The sequence below is a fragment of the Stegodyphus dumicola genome, chromosome X2, assembly GCF_044657685.1.
Source record: "Stegodyphus dumicola isolate Sdum_Otavi_A_Nest chromosome X2, ASM4465768v1".
Lineage (NCBI taxonomy): Eukaryota > Metazoa > Arthropoda > Arachnida > Araneae > Eresidae > Stegodyphus > Stegodyphus dumicola.
In genome coordinates this window covers 9,766,571-9,784,477 of record NC_140781.1, presented here as the reverse complement: position 1 = coordinate 9,784,477, position 17,907 = coordinate 9,766,571, and the positions used below count along the sequence as shown (strand labels likewise).

Genomic DNA, 17,907 nt, shown 5'->3' with positions numbered 1-17,907 from the left:
GATAAAAATTTATCGCGATAGGCATATAAGTAAAACTGCATCTTAAAATCTGGTTTTGAGTATTTTGCATCTTACCTGAAATATTAGTCTGCGACAAACATTTTTCAAGTAATTTTTCTATCATCACTTATAGGAAAATAAGCTTATATTTATATTATAAATTTTATTCAGTTTTCAATAAGATTTCTTTCCGCAACGAGCGACCAAAAGTGAAATTACTTTCCTTATACAGTCACTTACACAGGTTCAGTTAAACTTTCGATAAAGAATAGAAAGATAATTTAGTTTCGAAGGAAAAAAGTGACTCCCATCATGTTTATTAGTTTATTTGAAATTAACAATGATTAAATGTTTTAAGTAACATGATAAAAAGGATCGCGATTATTAAATACATTTTTTTAATATTTGAAACAGAATTACAGGGCTAAATTAATTCGTGAAACAATCTACGACCTGCCATTGGCAGAGTGGACGAGCTCAATGAAAACTGGTAGGTTAATCCGGGTTCGAAATTCAGCAAAAGAGCTAGCTGCAGGAGCATTTTTTTCAGTTTTCCTCATATACAGTTAAATAAAAGTCAATTTCCCCTAAAAAGGTCCATTCCAAAAACATCTCTCTTTTTAAGCAGAAGCCTTCATGTGCTTTGTAATAATCGACCGAAACACACATAAAATATTCGCCAGACAAAATTTGAACTTAGAAAATAATCTATGCAAAAAATATTGGATAGAATAAATCTAGAAGATATACTGAAAGTTTCTTTATTGTATTCCCAGAATTCTCAAAAGCGAATTTTGACAGTCGAATGGAAAACTTCGTCAGTGAGTCAGATTAGTGTTATATTTAAATAATTTATTAAATTAACTACGTAATATCTGCCATAAGCATCTACTTTTAAGCAAAGACATTCTTAAGAATATCTTAAAGAGATGGCCAACTAGGATTTTTATTCCTAAATGAACAGTTTATAATTTAGGAAATATGAAAACATTTGATTCTAAAAATTCTCAAGATCAGTTTGGCGCCCGTGTGGTTGCTGCGCCCAGTAACAGATGTTCCCCCTTGCTCCCCTCTAGCTACGTCGCTGTACCAATTCGTAGGAATTTCGGCCCAGGTGAAACTATCAGTGTTAAGCGGTCTGACCACTCGGCCGTTCTCAAAATATTATAAGAACTTTTATTAGAAAACAATATCACTTTAACTTGACGAAATGTAAGAGAAACCCAGATAAGTAACTAACTATAAAGCATAAAATAAACTGTGTTCGCTGGAAACATCGCGGAGAAACAAGGCAAGGTGAAAACGTCGTTGCACAAAATATCGTGTGAGGAAAAAATGCAAGAAGAAAAAATCGCAGCTCTAAAACACCGTAATACAAAACGTTGTCATCAAGCGGTTCAAAAAATTCTCAGTTTTAAAACATCTTTGTCGAAAATATCGTGGTAAAAAGAAAGTAAAGCACCTGCAAATCATCGCATGTCGGTAACATTACACACGAGTTTTCATGCTTTAAAAATTCGCATATTTGCAAAATGATTTGTGAGCGCATGAAGAAATGAGAAATATTTTTACTTCCTCTATTAAAAGCGTTTAATTAATAATCAAATTATTAAATTCTGTTACAAGTAGCATTAATTTCTGCTTGTTTTTAGTTTTTTAGTTTTTTAATGCTTTAATTCGGAAGTTTCCTGCTTAATTTTTCAGCAAAAATTGATTGGTTAGTTCAAAAATATAAAAATAGAACTATTCCTGATTCTTTCTTGCGCTCGCAAATCATTAGGAGAATATGCATTTACAAATTTTAAAGTCTGCTATGCTATCATCATGCAATGGTTTGTAGGTACTCTATTTTTTACCGTGATATTTTCGACGACGATGTTTTTAAACTACGAAATTTCTGAATCATTTTATTTTCGATGACTATGCTTTGTGCCACAATGTTTTATAACTACGAAGTTTTCTCCTTGCTTTCTTTTCTCCCACAATGTTTGTAAGACAATGTTTCCGCCTTGCGTTGTTTTCTCCACGTTATTTTCGTCTGCCATCTTTTGCCGCGGTATTTTCGTCTGTAACTAACTGGACTTTATTAGCTTGAGTGCTGTTGGCCCAGAAGAACATTTATTTCTTATCTAAATTGAACAATTTTTTCTTCGTGTTAATAAAAGGAAATGCATGTGGATAAATTTTTTTTTCAGGGATTTCGCCAAAAGTTATTATTATTCCATCTTGTGGAAAAAATTATATATAAGGACATTGCCTATTTTAGGTAATACTTTATTTTTATATTAATTCTTTTATTTAATTTCTGTTTCTTCCGCCAGCCTTCATTTTAAATTCAGTTTTAATTACGATATAGTCCTTCCAGTCTGAAAATTTATATCCTTCGTTCCCTTCCCCTTAATGGTCATCTTTGAAATAAATTAAAGTTGTAATCGTAAAGCGCTTACAACTTTAAGGCAATAAAGTTACTTATAATTTATTTCGATTAATACCGTATACTCGCGTAATAGTCGCACCACCGTTTTGAAGGAGATGAAATCGTCAAAAGTGTATAATATTGTGTAGTAGATTTCTCCGCGTAATAGTCGCACATAGACTTTCACAATGCCAAATTGGTAAAAAAATGTGCGACTATTACGCGAGTAAATACGGTACTTTAGGAACATTTAAGCCCTAAGGGACTTATATTTTACTTATTTTACGAATATAAATTTATGTTTATTTTCTTTTGCTTTTTTTTTTTTTTTTTAATTTCATCAAATGTTATTTTGTTTCCAGTTTCCTTAAATGTGTTCTTTAAAAATTACAATCATTATTTTGAATTTAGTTTCTTGTTCATAAATTCCAATTTCTCAAATTACAAATTAAACATATACGACTAACTGTGACTGATCTTGATTTTCGTAGGAAGAACGGTTTAGTTTCGAAAAGAAGTGACATTTTAATTTCGAAGAAAAAGGTTTTGCATTTAAAAGATTTCAAATCTCACAGTTTAAGCTGTAAAGTATTTTCTGGAGATAAAACTTAATTTTTTGAAAATATTTACATCTGCGCGTCATTTTATTAGCTTAGAAAAAAGAGCTGCTACACATATCTCAGCAGGTAATCGAAATGAATATGCACGCACCAAAATAAATGAATAAATAAAAAATAAAATAATAAATAAAAGTAAAATTGTAAAAAGAAAAAAAAAATAAAGCAATTCATTCACCGCATAAATCTACGTTATGGTGTGAAATAACTGTTTTAAAGTTCTGATTGTTAGAAGTCCATTAAAGATCATGTGACAAATATCACTCTAAATTTGACATAAAGGGAAATTTGCTCTCAAGAAAAATAGCGCTGATTCTTCCCAGTAAATTTTTATATTACCTTTCTGAAACTGAAAATTTCTTGGATTCTTTTGTCGGTATGTATTTTGTAGACATGGGGCTAGTCTAACTGCTTGCGTGAAAATGCGGGTGCGTTTTTGAAAGCTGACCTTGTTCGCCGAACCACAAGGGATGTCCGGCACTTTAATGAAGTTCAATTTATACAATGAAGAATGCTACCTTCATCAAGATGTCGAGACGCCCATGTGAAGATATAAGTGAATAGTCACCGACTTGAGTAAATGTGCCAGCACCATTATGAAACTATCGAGATGGAGATGGTATTGAGACGATGAGTTTAATTCGTTTACCACTGGCTTATCTTTCGAAATTTTTATTTATATTACTTTGTTTTGCTTCATTTTTAATTTTGGTTTTTTTTTCTTTCAATGAGTTTATTGCATTTTGTTGCATGAATGCTGAAATTACGATTATCATTTATCCATTTTTACTTCATCAATATCACGTGACAAGGCGAACTTATTTTTTTATAATAATTTCGATATAACAGACTTTTGCAGCATCTTTAACGTCTGGTACGTTATGGTAGAGATTTAAAATCCATTCACACATAAAGTAAATTAAAAGAAAAAAAATTCTGCTGAAATGCAACTACTACATATATAGAGATATATATATAAGATTTAAATAAACGAGCTGATTATTAGTAATAAATTGCCTAATACTTGCGCTAAAGCTGCAAAATGATAAACTAATAGTTTATTTTCTAGAAGATTATTGAATATGTTATTTCCTTTGAAAAAAAGTAGTTAGAATTCTATTGAAATGATTTTACTAATTAGCATATTTAAAATGGAATAATTAAAAGCTGAAGTGTAACCAACAAACTAAGTAATTATCGTCATTGACCGGAAATTAGCTGACTTTTCAAGGGGAACAAACTAACTTTCCATCAATTAACAATAATTAACAGATACGAAAGTGTTTCGTCTGTTTCTCAATTAAGAATCAAAACTAAAACATCTGTTTAGTAAAACTGAGTTAAAATTGTTCAAATTGCTAATTAAAAATAAGTAAGAAATGACGTTAATTACTTAGTCTGTTGGTTACACTTTAGCTTTTAATTATTCCATTTCAAATATGCTTATGAGTAAATTCATTTCAATAGAATTCCAGTTACTCTTGTTCAAACGAGATAATACATTCAATAATCTACTAGAAAATAAATTATTATATATCTATCTTTGTCTCTCTCTCTCTATATATACATATGTGTGTTGTGTATGTATGTGTGTATACATACTTGCACACACATGTATATCCATTTCCCCTTCTCCTGAAATAAGTCATGATATGTTTCTGGTGAAAACACCTTTTTCTTCTGTACACATGCCTAATTTATTATGGGGGGGTCGATAGCCGAATATACAACTGCAAGCAGTCAGTGCATTAATATTTTTTACTATATTTCAAAAATAAGTACAAATTTTTTAAGTATCAATTTTATGTGCAAGAATTGCATATAAAAAAGTAAAAAGCAAGGACATAAGAAATCGCAGGAGGGGTGGGGGACTACGAAGAACACAAAACTTTCTCAGAAGATCTGTTGTTGTTGTCTTGTCCATATTACCTGGAACAAAGTTTGCCAGAGCATACTCCGAAGAGAGGTTGGACTTCTATTCCCCCCACACAATTTTGAGGGAGAGCTCTCGGGGGAAGGATCCCGGGGTCACCCACCCCTCTCCACTCCCACCAATTCACATGAGAGGACTTTCGGCTCGTCGCATTTTTAGAGTGCCGCCATGCCGCATCGACACTATACATTTACAAACGTCCATTTTTTTTTCCTCCGGGATTCGAAACCGGGCTCTTCGGTACCGTAGTAGGCTCCCCTAACCACTATACCGTCTGGGCGACAGAAGATCTGTTACTATAGTACATATATTTCATCTTTATGCAAGAAGAGTTGATTTCGTTGAAGGAGGATGTTCAAGCACAAGCCTAATTCAAAACGCACTGGTATGCTAAATTTTGAAATTTAAAAGTAATCTGAGAAAAATACCCCAAAATAAAAGTTGTTAACAAACCATCGTTTTTGTCTTTTCTCTCTTCTTATATAACTAAAGCAGGCTTTAGTCAATCCAATAGCTTACTACGGAGAAGAAGCTGAATATTTTGAACGAGGTGATTTAAAAATTAAATTAAGCAGTTTTATGCCAAGCATTAAAAAATTTTGCATCAGTACACCAAGCGTAGTCATCTCGCTAATTAAAATCCAAATTTTTCTCCGATTAGAATCTGTGACATTGTTTCGGAAGACTTATTTATGTTTGTGAAACTAAAAAATAATTATAATAAAAAATTATAAAACCTAATCAACCTTTTTTTTTCCAAAATTTTGTTCATATTAACAGGGAGTCGATAATGAAAGCTATTTTTTTTAAAGGGATCTACTTAAGAAAAAGCTTGGGAATCCCTTATCTAAACTATATTTCGTTTTCCTACATTAACCGATGTTTCATTTATTTATGTTCAGCGAGGATACTTTATTACTTTATAACGAATAATTATAATAAATTCAAAATAGCATTGGCATAAGTCTTCATAAAGTACAAAATAGTAATTTTGCAGAAAAGGCTGCAATTTTAAAAGCATTGCACATTTAACTTCTGCACTAAAATAATATTCCATACCTTAATATACTAAGCACATTTATTTTTCTTTGCTTGTAGCTACACTGAACATGCTATTTTTCACTTTTAACTCGTTTAGTTTATGGTATTTAGACTAACTTTAAGTTTCATTTTATTTAAAAAATGCTAAAAAATTCCAGACACATGCATAACCGTGATTATATCTAAATTTACACAGAAAGGAAAAGTAGATTTTCGCTTTTTTTTTTTTTTTTTTTTTTACTGAAACCAGTTACCGAATAAGCATGCTTCTCCCGTATATATAGCTCTGGTTTATACTTTAAAAAGGGGAATTTAAAATTTCATAGTGAAATCGAAATGCATATATTCGCATTCATAAACTGTTCATTTGAAATCATCATCTATCTCTTTCCTACTTTATTTGAAAGTTAATAACACGATACATTTCAAGCAGGCCAGCAAACATATTCTTCCTAAATAGGATCCTCATTTATGTAAAACGGCGTCGGATTATTTATCGGACAGGAGGATGAGTTTGATATATGACTCTAGGGCGACTAATTACCTACAATATCGTGATATCAAAATTAGCCTCGTCATATAGATGATGGGCCAACTGGTCTCTCGGGATAGGTTCGTTCTAATTCCTAACCCATCTTATCCCGAGGCACTCGTTCGCTGGGAGTCATCGATTGTCCTGTACCCCTTTCGGGGACAAAAGTGGGGAAACTGCCAATTAATTAAATGCCCTCTCGAACGGGGGTTATTCGTTTAACGAGGCCCCGGTAGAGGATTAATCGCGCTGTACTCTTGTTAAACTAATTAAAGCGCAGCGATTCTCATTCTTGGGCGGTCTGCTTTTCGATGATTTGTACCAATCGCCTCTCGTGTCCCTTTCGATAGATCGACTGTGCAGTTAAGCTCTGTTAAATATACTAATGTTTCGTTCCATGCTCGTGGATATTATAATCACTGGAGAAAAGCGCATAAATTAGCAAGAGGACGGCCTTTGTATCCTATTGATTACATTGAATAACTCAAGTGCGAGGGTCAGCAGTCACAATGGAGCCTGCGTATAAATGCAAATTTTGATTTCTCAAGAAAGGCAGAGTATAAATGTGTAGCAATAATAGCGCAAAGAAAAAGTTAAGCATTTTATAAAAGCTATCAATCTGTGCGCTTTAAAAGTAAAGGATTAAAGCTTGAAACTCTGAACTTTTTTAAACCTTTCGAAATGAATGTGACCTTTCTTTTTTTAACGTTTTGTTTAATTTTTACATTTTGCTAAATAGATGTCTATGAACTTCCGTAGTGCATTGTAAGTGCAACGAATGATAAAAATCTGTTCCCATGCTTATAAATGTTTCAGTATTACCCATGGTGGTATAGAGTTCTGGATTTGATCGTTATTCCAATTGTAATTTTACGAAAACTTCATACAGGATAGTGCTATCCGTCAAGCGAAATGGCAGACTGAAATCTTCGACAGCAGTGTTAAATGTAGGATAACATTAAAGCCACTGTGCCTCAACAAAAGTTTCGTTGCCATAAAAATGTCCATGCGATGATTTACTGATTCCTTGAAGAACACGAAAACTGAATTTTAAGCAAATCCCTCCCTTCTCCCATGAATTAAAAAGAGAGAGATAGAGAGAAAAGCTCTACAAATAAATGTCTGTATTATGCTTAGAATAGCAAATCATTCTTGAGATATTTGGATAATGAACTCAAGAATAATTCAATCTTAAAATAGTTGAAATGAATGTTTGTTACAATATCACTTTCTCGAACTTAAATTGCATAAGGTGAAAAGAGCCAAACTCTTATTAAAGAGTATATTACCCTTTAAAATGAAGTTAAAAAATAAATGTGCTCGCAGAAGATTGAATCTAGATGTTACTGTAAATTTCAGCATTTAATTATTCAACTAAGTATAATAAGATGCACAAATAAATAAATAAATAAATAAATAAATAAATAAATTCCCCAATTAGTTCCTTAAAAAGATGTTTATTGTAATTCGATGTAACTAGATATACTAATGTAAATATATTGTTTGTATGAAGTACAATGTACAATGAAAGTTTGTATGTATGTTCGAAGTAATTATGTTATATTAATTTACCATAATCCAACTTTTGTTAATAGGTTAATTTCTTTGTAATAATTGTATACTGTGTCTTTGTAATTGTATATTCAATACGTAAGTCTAGAATTAATGTAAAATTAGTATGTAAATGTCTTGGTAGGCTAGCATCCGATGCGGGCCAACTAAAAGCCCAGCGGGGTAGAGTAATGCGGCGGACCAACACCTGTAAAAGTCACTGACGAAGTTCTGGTGCTCCGTCCACTTTTCCCTGTCCCTGTAAATTTCAGCAGTAACATTATGTTTTGTTTTCGATGCAAGTTATAATATACAGGAGAAGAAGACTTAGAAAGGAATTACGTAAATATGGTACGTATGGTTTTAAAAATTTCCTATAATCAGTATTTAAGGTATGTATTATAGAAAGATATTATGTATTTGACGTTAGAAACATCTTCTGCACAGCCTTAGCCAAATTTTTAAACAGTTACGTTACCAACCGTATATTATTTCCTCCTCTCTTTGGAAAAAGCTGCCACTGAGCAAAGCATTAGACCTACCTTTAATTTATCTTCTAATCGTCTTCGCGCATAGCTAGTTTCCAGAGAAATTATACGATATTGCAAAACATAAAATATTTTCTTTTGGTTTTGAGATTTAATCAGTTTGGCACTACTCAGAAAACAGAGAGATCTGAAAGCAATAAACACATTCTATAATAATATTAATTTTAATTTTATTTCTGAATAACATATCTAACCAAAATAAGTCAAAAATACCTTTAAGTAACAATCCAACTCATAACTCGTGTAAGCACTTATTTGCAGGATTATTGTACTTTATAGCAGCTGCTTCTTATTCCACGTATTGCATACCCGGTACAAAAACATCTGGGTTTTTAATTAAGAAACATGAATTACTCGATTCTTAAGGGAAAGGAAATATATGGATTTTTTAAGTTCAAGTTATTTTTAATTATTCTTCATTAATCAGTATTACCGCAATCCGTGCAAACAATATTACCGTACATAAAACGAGAATTTTAGCAAGGTGTTTGCTACTGAGTTCAGAAATCGACTTAATGCGAGTTCAGAATAAGTTACAAGCAATTCGATCTTAAAAATCAATATTGAAAATAACTGAAATTAACTGAAAAATACTATTTTTATTTGATTTAACCCTAAATATATACTAATTAACTTTTTCATATCACTACTTGACTCGAAATTTTTTAGCAATAGACTAGTTTGCGGGAATGTCATCGTCCTTCATTTCACCATTAACCTCATCGTCAACTGCTTAGCAGATCTCACCTTCGTTCACAGTATTACTGTTGCCACATTCTTTGATTTGAAATCATTATTGGCCTATTTTTTGAATGCATCAGAGCTTAGCATTGACTTTCAGCTCGTCCGATAAGCCTTAAGTTAAGACAACCAATTATTCAAACATTTAACGATATTCAGCTCTTCTTGGCTTTCTCAGCTGCAAGATAATCTTCAATCATTGAAAGCACATCTGCTAAAGCAAAAACTACGTCAAATAATATTCTTTTTCTTGCATTAAAATACACAGCTGAATTTACAGGGCGATTTTAAATTTGCTTTAAGTATGAATTTTTTTTAGCCTAACTCTTGCAATAGAATCTTACATCTCGGCTTCTGCAAGGATCGATTATAACTGTAGTAACTTAAAATATGAATACCTGAAATTCGTGAAATATTTTACGTATTAAAATCATACGTGCTTTTAATCATATGAGCAAATAGCGATTTCATCTAAATAGGAGATTTAGAAGTATAAGCTCAAGAATGCAAACAGTTCATGAAAGTAATAAAGTAGTGGGATGCAAATAATATAACAAGGCACTTTTTAATATATTAGAATAGGTTTGTAATTTTGTATATCCACAGAAAAGCGACATTTTATTGTGGTTGTAAAATCTATTTTGGATTTTCAATTTTTTTTAAAGGGGTTCATCAGTTCAGAAATGAAAATGATTTATTATTATGAACGAAACTCTTCGAAGTTAAGAATTGGAATTTAATATGACCGTTTAATTGAATGCATCCACATAATGTATGTTCTGCACATTGAGATGAATTCGTATGATCAGGGTACTTTATTAAAGAACAATGCTCACAAAATAATAACTGAATACAGCGAAAGGTAGTTTTTCTTGATTTTCCTAAAGAAAAGAATGAAATCATATGCGAGAAATTCAGCTACAGTACTACACCCGATATGGAGACACAAAAGCTGTTACCAAGCATTTCCAAATAATGCAAAAAGTACCAGAGTAAAGGTGCAGAGATTTGTCTCATTTCCATGATGGATCTCTCACCAATATCCGGCTCCCAGTTTTTGCATAGTTGGGAGCCGTACTAGCAGCTGTTACTTACTAGCGGATCTGTACTTTTCAACCCTAGTAGCTGAAGCTTCCCCCTCTTTAGCATGGAGGGATTTGCGGTTGTCTTTCTTTGATCCTGTGCCTCGCTTTCCGTTTTCCCCTTAATGATTTTGTACTGTGTGTATTTATAAATGGTAAATGTGTTCATCTCTCTTTCTACATCAAGATCAGAGTTACCAAATGACTTCATATTTGTAAAAAATTTCAAACCTACGCAAGCGATTTTGTACAATACATATCTGAAGCATACATGTACATATATGTATATATATATACACGGCTTTTTTAGTTTTTCTTATAGAACATTGAAATTTAATTAATTATTTTCAAAATTTAGCTGCACATTGCGCAGATTTATGCCTAGTAGTATTTTTGTTCTCTTATGGTTTCTTAAAACTCCTTTACAATATATATATATTGGGAAAAGGGTTCAATTGAGTCTGATCTACATCCTCTTGAAAATGTCGAATCAGATTTAATTGCATTCCTCTTCCGATGTTTTTTGTACTTTTTTTGGTTATGGTTCACATTTCTTTTATTCTTCTGACTTTTGGTTGATTTTAAAATTTTTTGGGGAATTCTGAAATTTTACTGGTTTTGAATTTCATTTCTTTTGGGCCTTTATGGGCTTGGTTCTAAATTTCTTTCTTTTTGGCTATATACGTATATATATATATACAGCCAAAGTTATGCGTTTTATTGATATGAAATTTTTAAATTTTGTTATTTATATATTGTATGTAAATTATATGCAATATATATATATATATATTTACAGTATACAATGGAATATATATACATATTTATATATTGCATTTGAATTTTATTAGTGGCTCTGAAACTCTTAGTGTTGTCGGAAATGACAACTTTACAATTTCCTCTCCTAGCCAAAAATCACCTCAATGACAAAATAAAATTTTTTGGTGACATATTTGTTAATTAATTCAATGTGCACAGCTCTTGTCACGCTGCATGCAAATAATGCTATGTAAGCTTTTTGAGGCGTATCCTTTCCTGATTTTATTAAAACTGGGCCAGTAAAATCGGTTCCAGTTACTGTAAACGGGGGGAGGGGTTCAGTAATTGTATTTTTGGCTAATTATTTGTTTAGATTTCTATAAATTTAGAATGCTTAGGAAGAAGCACAGACTGAACCTCATTATTTGTAAATGCTCCTTCTCCTAATCTAATGCCCAACATACCACTGTTGTAGAGAAATGGGGCTAAATTCGAAAATGGAGATTCTTCAGAAATCGACTTAACCATTTTTTTTATATTCTGTAATGCTAAGTTAAATTCAATGTTTTGTTCATGTTTTATCCAGTCTACTTCTGCACTTCAAAGTCCTCCTGTTGTGAGGGGACCTGCAACCGTCTACCATTTTTGAAGTTTATCAACAAACCGCTTAACTAGTGCAGTTATTCTTAGTACTTTTAACAAACAACTATATTTCCTTAAATCTAAATTTAAGTTAGAATTTTCTACCAAACATTTATTTTGCATTTTTATTTCAAGTTCCGTTTTTAGCTCTACGTCTGTAGGTTTTTAAGTTCTCCCTTTCAGTAGTCAATATTCAGGCTTAGCCACTGTGCACCGTGCCACCAAAGCTGGTTCTTAGCTAAATTTGCTGCGGAAATACGTCTGGATAGGATAGTTTCAGGATTATCTTTCCTAGATCAACGAGCCTAATTATTGGTATCTAATAAAGATTGAATTTTTTCTATCCTATTTTTTACGAAAGTTCTGTATTTACTAGATTGTCCTTTAATCCAAAATAACGTAATCATTGAATCTGTCCAAAAATAACTAGATTCATTAAATTTAAGAGATTTACTTACTTAATGGGCTAATCTTGAGGGTAATAAAGCTCACATTAATTTGAGTCTTGGTAACGTAAAATCTTATAGAGGAGCTACACGACTTTTAGAACAAATAAAACTGATACTTATCCTCCCACCTTCTGATAAAGCTCTCAAATACAACACTGTTCCGTAGGCTTAAAGAAATGAATCTGAAAAAGTATGAATTTCAAATGAAAGAAAAAATTGCAACTCAAATTTGAAAAATAGCATCTAGGAATCAGGACATCTCCTAAGTGTTGTCCTTCCTTGCAGCACAACTGCCACTTGTGATCCAGTGAGGGTGGAAGTTTGTCGTCCCAGTCCATTTTAAGACTCCATAGTTCTTGAAGAATGCATTTCAACTTTATAATGAAAGGTTGCAGAAATCAGACACGATCATAAATATAATAAATATAACCTACTTCACATAATAATGAATTTCGAAAGGCGAATACAATACTTGATGATTCGAATACGAAAGCTACCCTGGTTTCGCGAATTTGTAATCGGTGTTTATTTGACCTTGATTTGGTAGACAAAATTGACTACTACATTTCCCTTTTATATTTTAATGAAAAACACTAACAAGATATATCACAGTAATACAGTAACAACGCAGCGGCTAACCAACAGTTACTTAACGTAAACACATAGAATATTTTCTTTCTGAGCAAAACCGCCCTCTTACTATAAAAAGTTGCAACAAGGATAACTATAACTTGCGAAATTTGCTTATTTTAATGTAGCAAGTTTCAGCAGAATAATGAATCTTTAATTAATTGTGACAAATTTTAAAAAGGTTAACCTATTTGAATAATTTTCCACTACTGCAATCAGTTTAAGTCTTTTGCATGTCATCATTTACCCCGCTCCTAAAAACGGTCTAATATATCTATCTAGTTCTAATAGAAAGTTATTTTTTCATAATAAGGCATAAGTTAAAGGGCTCATTGTAGATAAGAAAATACGTAGCGAGCAGATAATAGTGGAGGAAAGCAAAAGTAGGAGGGCGATCAAGAAAGAAGTAATAAAATCTTTTGAAATTTTTCTGGAGTGGGATTAGCACTAATGAATTCGCAGCTGAGGGTTTATAATAACATCTCAAGATACAAAAATTTACCTGAAACGAAGCAATAATGTAAGTAATAAGAAACAACTAACTAAATGAACATTTTATTGTGAGTGTTTTTTTGGAGGGTGGGGTGAAACTTAATTTAAAGTCACACAAATTCCGAAAACAAATTAAATGACGATCGATAATGATTTCCGTTTATGTGGACGGTATTTTTTTCCTTTAAGTGAAGGAGCAGCATGCTTTTAAATTTAGCTGGAGGTGGAGAAGAGATACTTCGTTTTCGGAATTGTTTATGGGCAATAATAGATTACGGGATCCGACTTAACATCAACCGAGAAAATGACATTTTCTCGCTTTCAGAAGTCTAGAAAAGTTGAGGATACTTCAAGTTCAAAAATTTAGATTTCGATTTTGGAGCAGAATGAATTTGAGGCGCGTTTCTATGCTTAAATTCTAATAGAAAGTAGAATTAAAATTTACAATCAAACAATGAAAACAAAAATTTGAAAAAATAGGAAAAATTCCGAAATTAACGAATTTATTCAACATTTTGGTTAAAAATTTAATCGCGGAATCTAAGAACATTGAGCGAAATTCGCCAAAATAAGTGCAGAAATTTCAGCCATAAATTTACTATTTTTTATTAAGTCACTATTTAGAGTAGAAGATTTACATGAAATGCTGAAATATGTTCTAAACAAACTCATAAAACAAAGTTCTAAACAAACTCATAAAACCACAATAACTGAGCATTTTGGCAGTCTATCATTATAGTGCTAATTTATTACAATGTATCAATACGACAGTGTGCATTAATTCTGGGGTATTCTGAAGTTTAGAAATATAATAGAAATGACAAAATTGATAGGTTTAATATTTTTATTCCACAACAAAAAGCAGAGCTTTTAAAGTTTTCTGTTTTAAATCTTCTTCGTTATATACCAGTACGTTGAAAATAACATATAAAAAATGCAAGCATAAAAAGTTAGTGCTGTCCATTGCAGTTTCTCTTGAAATGAATCCAGCGCCTTCAAAGCATCATGATTAATATTACCTTTTTATCCTGGAAGTTATTATCAATAATTCTCTTACTGTTATTTTCTTTACACCGACTTATTACATCTGACACCATTATCATCTTCATTTAATTTCAGTGCGATGTGAGAAGTATCACGGACGTGATAGGAAATTATTGTCTTGTTTTGTGACATATATTATGATTCTGAAACATCTTGAATTTAAATTTAAAAGCGATTTAAAAAGTGATTCTTCTGTTTCAGTGTATGTTTAAATCTATTTCTATTTCGTATAGATATAAATTTTAGATGACTAACTATTTGGTGTATTAAGAGTATTCAATAGGATAATAACAAAAATGCAATTTGTCTATTGAATATATTGATTTAAAACTAGTAAGATTTGGTAATTGATACCAGAAAGGGTGCGTGAAAAAACGTGCGCCCCTTCCGAGTACCTTTCTAGACTCGGAGTAGCAATTCAAAACACACAGATGTCCTGGATAGGAGAATGTATACCCTTTGCCCCCGACTGTTCGTATGATCGAAAACAAAAGGTGTGACCATCGATAGTTAAAGTGACCGAGACTGTCCGACGTCTCTCTTTATATCCGCATTTAACCCGTGACGTCAGATGTGGAGGAAGAAAACCGTCATCAGGGGGAGGGGGGAGAAGGGAAAATCGGTGGAAGCTTCTGGATAAATCCCTCGTTTAAAAGTGCGAAAGACAGCATCTGGCGACGGGCACATTATAAAATCCAATTCTGCGTCGCAGACTTTAAGGGGGGAAGGAATAAAATGAAGGAGCGTGAAAGCTGGACCGTTTTTAAACTTGCGAAATGTATCGTTTACTGGTGAGAGAGGGGGGAGGATAACCCGTGTTCATCGGAGAAACTTACAAATGCTCCTGGACTGGCGTGTTTTATTCCTAGAGCTGAATATGTTAGTTCTTTCTTTCTTTTTCGTGAGCTGAAATTCTGACTGAAGAAGTTTGTTTTTTATTTTACGACTCTGATGAGATGGACGATTTATAAACTTATTCTGTCGAGGTGAATTGTTTTTTCTTCGTTTTTTGTTTTGTACAAATCTCTTCTCAAGAACTCGAAAAAGAGTAAAATAAGAATGTATAAGAGTAAGAGATTCTGAGTGTTATCATCCACGATGCCAAGAGGAAATGTTGAATAATATATGACAGCCCTAAAAATTGAGCTTCAAAAACAGATTTAGGACATCATATGCCACTCCTTGATCTTTTCTACGCAGAGAAACACAAAATGCCTCTAAATTCTGAGTTCCTACTCAAACTTCATATATCAAACTACGATTAGATAAAAGTCTTAGGTGGTATGTATTGATAAAGAAAGGTAAATAAGATGATTTTTCTGGAAAAATACAGATGGGTTGCTTATTATAAAAGTTTAAATTTAAAGAAGCGCTTGACGCATGGAATTCCATAACAAACGAACAGATGTATGGTGACTAAATGCATTAAAATGATTTTAAGAAAAGAGACTGGAAATTAAATTATGCTCTTCTTTTCCTCCTATTGTTAATCAATATTAGTATTTTGAATGATTTGTATAAAACTAGGAAATTGACTAATAAGCTTGTAAATGTTAAAAAAAAAGAAAAAACTGCTTGTTGTTAATATTTTTAAAATTTCACTGAAGAAACATTGTGAAATTTTCCTTTTATGATGACAAATCAACCTGTGTAATAAAAATACGAAGGATTTTTTTATCTTATTATGCAGTTCTTATTATTACACTAATTACAGAAGTTAAAAACAATTACAATTTAAGACTTAAATGAATTAACTTTTGACATTGTTTATTGTTGCCTGCAAGTATGTATATAACCATGAAACAATTCATTTTCGTGTGGTTGAAGTTGCTTAACTCAGTTGCTTATAAATCTAGTTCTAAGAATAAAACCCGCCAGTCCAAGAGCAATTTTAATTCTCCCCAGTGAAAAGTAAATCAAAGGAACAAATAACAAAATGAGTGAAAAACGAGTTGTTTTTAAAATAATTTAATTATAAAATATCATTCAGAAATTAATATTTGGAAACAATTAACTACTATTAAATAAATAGGTAGGTAATATGCAGGTAATTAATTAATAAATAAATAAGTAATAAATCAACATATTAGGAAAGACATGTTATGTATGTGCCTATCTAATTTTAATGATAATTTTTAAATCATTCTCAGGCAAACTGGGTTCAGATTTTTTTAAGTCTTAAATTTCATAAAAATCTGTCATCGATAAAATTTTTAAAAATTTTGAGATACAAAACCCACCTTATTCGATTAAATACTTAAAATATATATGCTAAAACTTCATTTGTAAGATGTTTATTTCAAGTATTTATTAACAAATAAGTGAAGTTGTTTCCTTCTGGTCATTTTAATATTTGTGATTCGCATCAAACTGTTTAGAAGGTATCCAGATTTAACTAAGATTAAAAATGGAAAAAGATGATGAAAGCATTTAACCTTAATGAGAACTGAGAATTTCCCATGCTACTGTACATCAATTTATGTTGTTAAGAACTTCGTAACAGTTTAGACTCCTCAAGGAAGTATCAACAGCTGTGGACAATTAAGTGAATTGTAATTAAGTTTAATTCAAGCTGAACTCGGGAAGAGAACATTAAAATTTTGAATTAGCATCCTTTCTTAACGTTTTGATATTATTTGTGACTGCAAGGAGCAGCCCGTTCTAAGTTCCTTTTTTTTTTGAAATTGAGAAATAATCCTTAATATATATGTTTATTAACAGCAATTTCTGTGTTCTGATTCCTTGAAGTCCTCTTTCATTCAAATCGTTCTGATTTTAGGGTCGTATTTGTTGGAGCAGGATGATGGAAAGTAACTCACGGATTTGCATTAAAAGATAAAACCAAATCTAGACATTTACGACTTTAAAAGAAATGTATCCCTTACACCTTATTACTTTTTCTCATTCCATCGAAGTTAAATATTTTGTACCAATTAAACTATGTGGTGTCGTCGCAAATGCGGTCAAGAAGGGGAGAATGACGTTAATTATGAAGGCGAAAGTAAACGGGCGTATTTTAGAGGACATAAGAGGAGATATGTTATAAAAGAAAGTTGTTTTTTAGGTTTCGTTCAATATCAATATGTCAGGAATAAAACGTAGAATGGAATAAAAACAGATGAGAACAGAGGAGCTCTCATCTGTTTTTACTGCAAGTCGGTAATTACCAGAATGTATACATCGATGTACATGGTACCAAAAGGGAGGAAAATTATACAGGCCTCGAAAAGTTTTGAAAAGCTCTTTTTCTTTTATGCATTATTAAACAGCTTAATAATATTAATACGCTCTTTTTTGGATGATTAATAACATACAACCCTGCTAAAAATGCCCCGTAGAAACACATAAAATTTTTTTACGGGGAATTGGCCTACGGGTACCCGTACAGCTCTGCGGGTACCCGTAGGCCAAATCCCCGTAAAAACCCATA

At 31.9% G+C, this 17,907-nt stretch overlaps 1 long non-coding RNA gene across 1 annotated transcript in view; it reads left to right on the top strand.

Annotated features, from left to right (window-relative positions):
* The window catches only part of LOC146992682 (uncharacterized), a 92,843-nt gene that overhangs the window by 1,780 nt on the left and 73,156 nt on the right, over positions 1-17,907 (top strand). The window contains exon 2 of the long non-coding RNA XR_015038895.1: positions 8,236-8,441. This is a non-coding gene — a long non-coding RNA (uncharacterized LOC146992682). The remainder of the gene's footprint in view (positions 1-8,235; positions 8,442-17,907) is intronic.